This window comes from Haemorhous mexicanus, chromosome 13 (assembly GCF_027477595.1).
Source record: "Haemorhous mexicanus isolate bHaeMex1 chromosome 13, bHaeMex1.pri, whole genome shotgun sequence".
Lineage (NCBI taxonomy): Eukaryota > Metazoa > Chordata > Aves > Passeriformes > Fringillidae > Haemorhous > Haemorhous mexicanus.
Genome location: NC_082353.1, coordinates 13879783 through 13890731, shown reverse-complemented (window position 1 = coordinate 13890731; position 10949 = coordinate 13879783). Strand labels below are relative to the sequence as shown.

The 10949-nt window shown below is 38.7% G+C and overlaps 1 long non-coding RNA gene across 1 annotated transcript in view; it reads right to left on the bottom strand.

Annotated features, from left to right (window-relative positions):
• Positions 1–9423: 9423 nt before the first annotated feature.
• The window catches only part of LOC132333421 (uncharacterized), a 55503-nt gene continuing 53977 nt past the window's right edge, over positions 9424–10949 (bottom strand). The window contains exons 18-19 of the long non-coding RNA XR_009488155.1: positions 9847–10022; positions 9424–9682 (exon numbers count right to left, since the gene is read on the bottom strand). This is a non-coding gene — a long non-coding RNA (uncharacterized LOC132333421). The remainder of the gene's footprint in view (positions 9683–9846; positions 10023–10949) is intronic.

Here is a 10949-nt window from a genome sequence, read left to right as displayed (position 1 = left end):
CACATGTGGTTGCTGACACGAGCAAACCTCAGTCCTGACTGCAGTCAGAGGAAAACTAAAATTTATTTAGTAACAAAATTTGCTGTGGGTAACAAGCTCAATGGTAGATATTAGTGCATTCATATAAGTGATTTACCTCAAATAATAGCCATTAGCTGCAAAACCACAGAGTATACAAGCATCAGTTTTTTGTTAATGAGCTCTTGTCTCCTTCATTGTAAAATTAACCCAAGCCTGAATCAAATAAAGAAGTTTTTGAAATAACCTAAAACTTAAAACACACGGTATCTGATTGAAGGAATGGTTTTAGAATGCTCAAAATTCTCTGCCAAGCATTCAGAAACTACAGCCACAACCCTTCTGTAAATCAATGCCAGGTCAGAGGATTATAATTTACTATGATTATTCCTCTCGTGCCACATTACACTGGTAATTGCTGCTACAGTTGCAGTTAGGGCACCCACCAGTACTTTCTTATCTTGTAAACACCCCATTCTTAGAAATTGTTCAGATGTTGAGGTATTTATATTTATTTATATAGTTATACACTTGAACAAGTACCCAGCCTGTTACATGGAACTGGGTAGGCAGTGGATGGCCCACATGGAGCTGCATAGCTGCATTACACGTAATGGTGCTGGAGTTAATTATGTCTGCAACAGCAGCCTTAACTCTGGATTCCTCAGCCTTAGCCAAGTTACACCTAGAACATGGAAAACCTTGTATGCCTCTGTTTGTTTAACAGCAGAATGATCCACATACCTCACCCTTATAAACAATGAGGAAAGAGTTGGGTGCGTGAGTCTTTCACTTTTAACAATGACACGGCGCTGGAGGAGGCAGCAGATACCAAATAAAGCAATTCCTCGCACCCTGTCCCAAATCTGAGTCATAGCCCCTGGGACCTCAGGACCTCTGAATAGTATTTCCTTTGCATGTTGTCTTTAGCTTATTAGCACACCCATCTGACTGAAGGAGACTGCTACTGATTGTGTACCACCTCCAACAGTAAGTCAGGGTGGGTCCTGGGGGGAAGGATGTTTGAAATGCTTTGGAACAGAAACCCTGCAGCCAAAACTTTAAGGAATATTGTTCCCCAGGGTTTAAACTCACTAAATTGCATGTTAGTGCTTGAGATTGCAGTGTACCCGCTGAACAGAGAGGACATCCAATTGGGCAAAATTTGTAGAAAATCAGAAAAAAAAATCCTACCCTCCAGGAAAAGTTGCATTCTTGGAATTGATGTTCACAGCCTTCAATATAGCCCTGGCAAGTTCTACTTACAAAAGGCAACATGTTTTGTGTTTCAGCCAGGATCACTGCACATACTGTTACTACACTTTTGTTTCCATTCTTTTCTATTCCTGCATGATGCAGCCCCACAATTCCCTACAGCAGGGCTTGGCTGCCATATTTTGCAAGATTTCATGGACAGTGAAAACGACATACTTATTATAAAATACTTCAGTGCTTCTGGTTTGCGTTGGACTTATCAAGACTACTCATATTAGATCCACAGGAGGCTTCTGTGCTACTGCCCAAAAAACATCTGACTAACTGCAAATGCACTCTGTGTCTGTTCTGAAAATGCAACATGGACATATCTGGAATCTCCAAACTGCAGTGTCTCTGCCTAAGCTACTGAACATCCATAAATCCTGGACAAATGTAGAAATGGCTCAAATTCCTCCAACAAAGAAATTTCCAGATGGAAAAAGAAGACTTGCACAAGAAAATCAGACCAATCAGACCTAATTTAGAGATGCCTTTGCTTTCCCTTGTCAAGAAGGATGTGTGCACACAGTCTCTTCTTTTTTTATTCCAGTTTTCTGATCCTTCAGTGCAGAAGTCAGTGTTTCAAAGGTATCATGTGACACACAAAAATGCCATTTAGTTGAAGACAAGTCCTTACCTAATTAACTCATCACATATTTTAAAAGAATGTTTGCTATAAATAGGGCAAACAAGAAGCACATATACCAACACAAACATCTCTCCATGCTCTTCCACTACCTACTGCTTTGCCTTTAACAATGAAGTATTTTCCAGTTACCTAAATAAATGCTTCTATTTACCTTCTCAGATAAATCAGGACTGTATTTCATGGTGTATTTTCACAATAACCTGAGAAAAACAAAAAAAACCAAAAATGGGTAAGATTCTGTTTCTATTCTCTTTTATGCCATTCCTCCCTTCTTTATTATGATCCCACCCTTGTTACTTGCCCAAACCACAGCACTAATTACCTATTTTCATTAATCAATTCCATTTATTAACTCAAGAAAATCCTGTCCTTTTCCTGCAGGGTGAACAGGTTAAAGTAGATTCTCTCAAGGGCTAGATAACACACAGAAAGTGCTGGGTGTGTTAGCTGGGAGCAAAGGAACAAGATTATCCTTTCAGCAGTGGTAAACTACTAGATCAGCTCACCTTGCCTCATGAAACCACAGGCTTAGAGGTTTACCTCAACACCTGGAGCCCCACAGATAATCCACTTAACCTGGTGTCTTTGCTGGGCAAAGAATGTGCTCAGCCAACAGGATCGTGCTGCCCTCTGCACCCAGAGAGCTCACCAGCAACCTAGAGCTCCCTGTTCTGCCACTGAAGGAGGAGAACTCCTTCTTCATAGCACCTCGTGTCCAGATCCCCAGACACGGCTGCATCTACATCACCCACATCAGTGGGGACTGCTCCTTTGGCAGATATATAAAGGGAAAAGAAGGAGAAAGAGAGAAGGAACTGAATGAGAAAGCAAGTGCATTTACTATTTTCTGCTTGCTTACGTTGTTATTCACACACTTTTCCAGTCCAGAGGTTAATTCCTTTTGCATGTTAACAAAATTTGATTTAATTGTTTGAGGTTTTTTTGGTTGTTTTTTTTTAATATGGAGTCACATTTGCTGAGATAAATCCTTTCCAATGTCAGAATCTCATCTAATTTAGCTAAATGGAAAGCAAAACTGTCTCCCAAAACTTTGTTGAAATTAAAATATATGGAAATGGAGGATTTTCTTTCAGCAGAATTTAGGGGGGAAATCTGCTTTTGACCATAGCCATGTAATATACTGGTACAAAATAAGATCTAGTTTATTACAAAATGTAGGAGCAACTTTTAGTACCTCTGATGTCACTTTAGAAGTATCACAGTTTAAACTTGTGGTTCATGCATAATAACATCAGTTACAGACTAGTATACATTGCTGACTGCCTTATTTCTAAAGATTATAATTTCTAAAATTATGTTCCATAATTAAACCAAACAATTCTATAACATAGGAGCATTAGTTTAATGAAAACCAGTTATGTATCAGTCTTCAGCTTAATTTGTTCTTCACAGACTCCAGAAATAAAGGGATTAACTATTGCAAATCCTCCTGGTACTTTACATTTAATCACAAGCAGTTTATGATAATTTATTCCACATGTCTGATGCAACTGAAAAAAATTTGCAAATACAGCTTGCTGATGCCTCCAGGAAGTGAGCTTTCATTCTGTTCTAATCTTAGCAGCAGCCTGCACCAGTGCAGCATGGAGCACTCACTCCATACCCCCAGTGCTGTCAGCCATCACTTGATGCACACACAAAACCGAGTGTTTGACAGTGATTGGGCTGAGGAACATCTGCCACATGAGCACTGAAAGACTATCAAGAACTGAAAAAGAAACTGTACTGACATTTCAATCCAATGGTAGAAGAGTGTCAGAATCAATTTCTTGCTTTTTTCATAACTGAAATAAGGTCTCAAAGTGAGAAAATACTTTTAACTATGGCATATGTTTTCCTGTCTTGATATTGCACATAGTGCAATTATAGTGCATCCCCATAGTGATGGTTTGTTATTCCATTTTATTTAAATCTGCTAGATTCTTGAAAATCATAACTTTCTTCTTATACCAGGATGCTGCAGGAGAGGAGCTGCTTTCTAGGGTACTGTCACTGATGACTGGCCAAAGTACCCCTGGTATGGCAAGCGGGGGCTCACAGCTCCTGTTGAATTCAGGGCAGTGAGATCCTCTGAACTCACTAGCTCTATCCTGACTCTGGATGAGGACAGGGCACCTGGCTCACCCTCAATTTACAGCTCAGAATTAACCAGGAAACCTACTATTGGCACACACAACTTCTAATTTGGGAAAAGAAAATACTGCCTGGCAAGCTTGCAAGGCTGCTGACCCTGGGCTGCTGGAACAAGGCAAATCACCCGGGTCTGTGCTGCATCCTGACCTAATCAGTCCTTCCTTGGCTTGCACAAATCCTTTGAAACTGGTCTGTGAATCTGTGTAAAAGATCCAGCACTTCTCTCATCATTTTATATCCAGCTTTAGGTGTATAATTTTGGCATTTGATGTAATTATTTTCTGGGCTTTTGAACTCCCATGTCAAAGCACAACATGGAAGCAGACTTTTTTTGGACCTTTAGGATTCTATTAGGCAAACTAGCACTCCCCAGGAAATAGTGGCATGAAAATGCCTGTCTAGAAGCTGCCTCCATGGCCTCCAGCTCTTATTTCTAGAAAAAAAAATACAGTAAAATGAGTATTTAGACTGCAGAGAGAGGCCTGATTGGCATTTAGATATTAATTCAGTTGACATAATAATGACTATTTTTCATTTGTCCATATTTTGGAAAGAGTTTAGAGGCTGGCTTTCCCTGGACCCTCCCCTCCCCTCCCCCCTGAAACATTTGTTCTCTATCTTCCTAACCATACCTCTTCCCTAAAGGCTGTAAACCTAATTATGAGAGGACTAAAGAAATTGATTAATTTCCCAGTAGCACCATGTCTTCAGTTACCATGTGTATGTCATTAAGCAATACTTTGGTTTCTTAGCTTGCTGCTTTTTTAAAGACCCTTTCTGGCCTGCAGAGACAAGCAGGGCCAAGGAACAATAGCCATCTTGGCACAAAAAGTACTACTGACCTTGAAATCCAGATTATTAATTCACTTCAAGCACTTGTTGCAAAGCATTGTTTCTTCATATTGTACAACATCTTGCTATATGAGGTGGTAGGATCCAAGCTAGAAAAAATCATAGAAATCCTGCATTATTAAATGTCTTCAACCATTAATAAGTAAATAAATTTCTTGCAACTAATTTAGGAGCACAAAGCAGTTTTAAAAGGCTAGAAGTGCTTGGGCCACTAGGTAACCAAACATAAATTCTTAAAAATTTAAAACATTAGGTCAATTTTCTTTTTACAAATATGGCAAGAAGAAAAGCGGGGAATTAAGATTTAACAATCAGAAATCTGGTCAGGACAGATTACACCCAGAAGATCTGGAAATAAGGTTTAAAAGAATAATTAATTTTCATTAGAAATAAGAAAGAATAAGACCTGGTTGGTGTGGCATCTCTGTATGATTCATTTGGCTTTGAAAATGAGAAGCATTGTTACACATCTGACTGGGAATATTACAGTTTAACAGCTCTGAATGCAGTGGGTAGAAATAGAGGCTTTGTGCCCCCTGCAATCAGATTAGGTAGCATTTTATTTAAGTTTTAAAAATAAAATCCCTGCTATTTTTGTCACCAGGGAAAGTTCTTAGACATGTAAATCACTAAAACTGCTCCACATGTTTCAGCAGAATTCATGCCATGTTTACAAGCAAATTTAAAACAAGGAAATCCTTCCCAGATACAAAGGCTCTTACTGCCTATTGTTTTCCCCAGATTTAAACCCTGCTTCCTGTTGTATACCAGAGTTTTTAAACGTTAATCCACTACTGACGTGTCAGTTTTTATGGGCACTTTCAAGAGTTCAAATGGTAGCATGTTTATCATTTTAGCAATTCTTTGCTCTCAAGCAGCTCCTATTTTCTCTGAAATCCAAAATATCCAACAGAAATTACATGAGCAAACACACAATTCTGTCATATGAAAGATGATCTTTGAATGCATTTCAGGAAAAAGTGTGTGCTATTCTAAACAGCATTAAAAATAGCTTCTGTGCAGACATTGTTTTCTGCCCAGTGGTATTTGTTCTGTGTAAATGAATCACCTTTACAGCATAAAATGTGAAGGAAAATGATGAGTGGGGAATGAGTGATGTGTATGGGAATCTCAAGGATGACACACTTCCATTGTGTCTTTGCAGTGTAAATCTTTCCAGCTGTAAGGTTACAAAACAGTTCAGTTCAGGATTTTAGGGCAGGTTTGCTATGACCTTCTGAGAATCTATGGTTGGTGAGGATTCCAGAAATTTTTCTACTGGAGACTTTCTGCTAAAGAACAAATCCAGTTTGCCAAAACAAAAGTAGCTGTTTCTTTTCTACTATAAGGTACTAAAGCACAGGTTTGGTTTAATTCTCAGAATAAAAGATAAAAATGGATTTGAATAATTGTCAGTTTGTCAACATATGTTAGGTCTGCATTAGTAATGTTGGCACAATAGGAATGGATCAGTACATTGAAACAATTTATTCTCAGGCCTTTATGCTTACACAATGTACTTTTCTAGGTTTTCTCTTTGGACAAGATTTAGTCCTGCCCCCAGATTAAATGTCCCCCACATGCACAGTTTTACATCAGCCAAAGGATCAGTCACTGGTACAAACTGCAGGATTATTGAAGAGAGAGGTATAGCTAATACAATTTAAACACTGTCCTCAGTAAAAAATGAGTCTAATTAGGGTGAAATGGTATTTTATTCACTAAGAAAACAGGCATCCATTCTAAATTCCTTTCAGACTAAGGCATGATGACACATTTGGCATTAATTACATTGTGATGCTATAACACTTATTTGCAGGACTGACTGCCACTGAAAAACATTTTCCTGTTCCTACCTTCAGCAAATTTCTAGAAATAATCAGTGTAACAAGCAGAACAAATCAATTTCCAAGGGTCAGAGTACTCTGGCATATCTACCACTAAAAACAAAAAAGCACCGAGGCACTATTTGCTCTTGACCGCATTGAGAAAAACCATTCTGTCTCACTGCCTCCTCTTCCTTCCTGAAGTTCCAGCCTTGTTCTCCATTGTATCCACAAGGATGCTGGAATCATCATTTGCTTTGCCTGACACTCATCATGTTTCATTCCCTCCTTGAATCTCATTTACAGGTTTCAACTTCCCCGTCCAAACTTCCTCTCTTTACCCTTCATGTCTACACAGCATCAGTGCCTGCTCTGACTCTGGATCCTTGTGCTGCCCAGACAGCTGAGGTAAAAACTGCACCTGAGTACTTTTAAAAAAAAAAAAAATAAAAATACATTATTCAGGATACTACTGTGGCAAAGCCCGAGGATTAGGATAACACAGAAATACACGAGAATAACTTGCTGCTGAAAAGAATGGTAAGGACACCAAAAGATTCCATCTGCTACCAACAAGCTGCATGAAAACACTACAGATGAGAGTCTGGACAACAAGAACTACCATAAGGATGTTTTTAATTTCAGTGCTTTGAATTGCCTTTATTCCTTTTTGCACTAATGACTGGTCATCAGCATATAAGCAATCTTACTCCAGTTAAACAGAAAATACCTGGACAGCTCTGGATATCACCTATCCATCCTGCACTGAAATGCCAGTCTTAAATGATTCACTGATTATGAATTCTACTTGAAGAAAACTGTCCTTAAAATATTTTTTTTCTCAGAAGTTCATTTCTCTTTCCAAGCCTGCAATAATCCTAGTGCTGAAAATGGTAACACAGAAGAAGTGAATTTATTATACCTGGCAAAAAAGAAGAAAATTTTCCTGGCCTGCCTCAACAATCATTGTAATAATTGCCAACAAAAATCAGTAAAGTGAATCTTTTCAAATGTCTCCCAGGGATATCATGTGCTATCCAGTGTACCCATCACCCTGGTTTTCTTCAAGATATGAGAAACTCTGAAGCATGAGCTGGAAGTTGTTACAGCTCTAAGAGCTGACATTATAATGTACAGCCGACAATCCAGAATTGGTCCTCTATGCTGCCAACCTCAGTTTGCAAACATCAAAGTCACAGAACCATAGAATGGTTTGGGTTGGAAGGAGACCCTGAAAGGCTTCTCTTTTCCAGGCTGAACAATCCCAATTCTCTCAGCCTTTCCTCATAGGACAGGTCTCTTAGCTTTCATCTCCTCTTGCATGAAAGCTGAGAGAACAATAATTGGAGTTTGCTAGAGAAGCATTCTGGACCACAGAAGTAACTAGAAGGATGATATTTTCTAATTTCAGTTCTTTGAAGTAAACACAGCTATGCATTATAAGCAGATTATGGCTGCATTTATCTGCCACTACAGTGAGAAGGATATCATAGTCAAATATCTCCTTTAGTACTTCCTGAAAAAAAAATCTAGTTCAATTTCTGTAACATTTGATAACCTCTGCTGGGATTAGTAGTTCATCAGCTGGACACAGGCTAACAAAGGAATAAATTAAATGAGTTCATGCCAGGATATGTGAAACAATGAGAACAGTGAACTTTAGGAGCAAATTAAGCACGCTAAATTGGCATACAAATATAAGCCTCTTATAGGAGCAGCAGAAGTTATTAAAGCAGCAAAGCTGTCCTCCAGCCTTCCAAATTAAACTAGGATCGTGCAGGATTCGTAACAGCACAGAAGATGCCATACAATAAAAATTAAGAAGCACCAGATATTGCCAGGCTTCCAGCATATTTTCCTGCAGTAGGGAACAGAATCACCCCTCATGATTTTACAGACTGAAGCTCAAAACTTTGATCAGCTTAGGCTATGAGTTTGCAACAGCCAGGGCTATTTCTAACAATTTGTTTTGCAGGACTTGCTTTGACATTTCACAGAGAGAAGAATCAGCCATTCTCAGTTGCAACCATTTCTTCTGTCAGATACATGTTTATTCGGTTTGTTTGCTTTCTCCTATTTTTTATTTTTTTTTATCCCTTGGCAAGACTTCACACACATTTCTGAGGAAGAAAAACAGATTTAAAAATTATTATTATAAGTCAATGCAAGACTGCATAATAGAAAGACTTTTACTGAAAGTAGGAAAGCATATAATCTTGTTATGAATAAAACTAGCCAAACTTGACACAACCATGCCAGGTACCTGCAACTCGGGAAAGGCCACACCTAATTTCCACAAATCATTGTTCCTTTTAGTCTCTTTCATACTCCATAATATGGAAGATGCAAACAACAGAAGATGCTTGCTACAGAAATAGTGTTATAAAAGCACTCCCAAATAAGATACAGTTATAAAAATATGTAAAAAACCATAGGATTTTCAATGTAACTTTCAGAACAGATCAAGGCCCTGCCCTTCAATTATATTGTGGTGTGCATTTTGCTCAGGATTTAACAAACAAACACAAGAGAAGAAAAGAGAAAGGTGGTTACAAAAAATAATGGATAAATTAACACACAATATCTCTGATATTTAGAAAGTACCTCCAAGAATTCATATCAGCAAAACTACCTATAACAGTAGAAGTGCCTATGAATTCCCAAAGGACTGAGCTGCCCTGACAGATTCTATGAACTAGAGGATGGGGAAAAGAAAACCGCAAAATGAATGAAGAAAACAACTTGAGAGGTAGAAAAATAAATGGAATTTGAGAGTGCAGGACCATGAAAGATAAGAGAGCAGGAGAAGGAAAAAAATTACATTCATTCTAACGCTTCCTTTAGAATGCGGCTGTCTACAGCTTCCTCTCAAGGGGCAAAGGAGGGGCAGGGACTGTTCTCTTCTCTCTGGTGACAGTGGCAGGACCTGAGGGAACAGCATGAGGCTGAGTCAGGGGAGGCTCAGCTTGACTATAAGGGAAAAGGTAGTTGGGCAGCCTACCAGAGGGTGGCTGGGCACTGGAACAGCCTATCCAGGGAACTGGTCACAGCACCAAGCCTGACAGAGCTCAAGAAGCACTTGGACCACACCTTGGGCAGTGATTTTGGAGTGCAGGGCCAGGAGCTGGACTCAATGATCCCAGTGGAACTCTTCCAGCACAGGATATTCTGACTTTATGATTCCTTCTCTGCCATAATATCACCCTTGCATTCCTTATCAACCAGAATTTGACAGTCAGCTTTGACTCTTTCTTCATGCTCCAGGTCTGAAAGAATCAGGAGAATGCCACTTATTCCTCCATCCAGCCACTAAGAGGCAAACTTTTCCTTCTCCTTATAGCTAGTGTTCAGATCTAACCTTGGTCTCCCAAGGTCAATTCACCTTTCTCCTTTCTGAATTTATTCTCTGTTATCCTAAGTCATATGATATACAAGTGGCTCAAATTTCCACATGGAACTTCTTGGCAAATGTAACCAGTTTCCTGATGTTTCTTATTTTACATTTTCACTAATATTTTGACATAAAATCATGTATTGTCACACTAATTGCACATTTGTACTCTTAAGCCTTGGAACTTGAGTCCCTGCATGACCATCTCCATTCAGAATTTTTTTTATCTCAAAGTTGACTCTACTGAATCGTTTACATACCCTGTTACATCATGGGAAATCAAGCAAGTCTTCTGTAAGACACCATTGCTGCTTTAAGTTCTGCCAAAGACTGCTGCCAGGATCAACAGAGATTAAAAAGTTCTTTGTGGATTTAGTGATTGTTCTCCACAGAGAACTCTATCACCACATGAATTTTTTTAAGAGACACAACAGTTTTTGATGCCAAAAGACTACACAAAATGGAGATATAAATTCAAATGCATTTCCTCTTTGATAATCATCTTATGGAAATATCAGTCTACTTACATGAGTGGTGTACCCTGCAACAAGAAGAAAATCTATCTAAGCTTTTCTCTTAATGAATATAATTCATTAGTTTTTTTATCACTAATTTCTTTTTTAATTTCTTCTTTGCTGTAGCTACTACTGCTTAAGATTGCTCAAATGTTGTATTTGGGTTTCTCTTTCCATATGAAAGCCCTAGTTAAAAAGCTTAATAACCTTGACATTTATTTGATATTGCTTGCTCCTCAGAAACTCCTATCAAGATGATAGGGAGTATCATAAACTTTCCTAGGGAG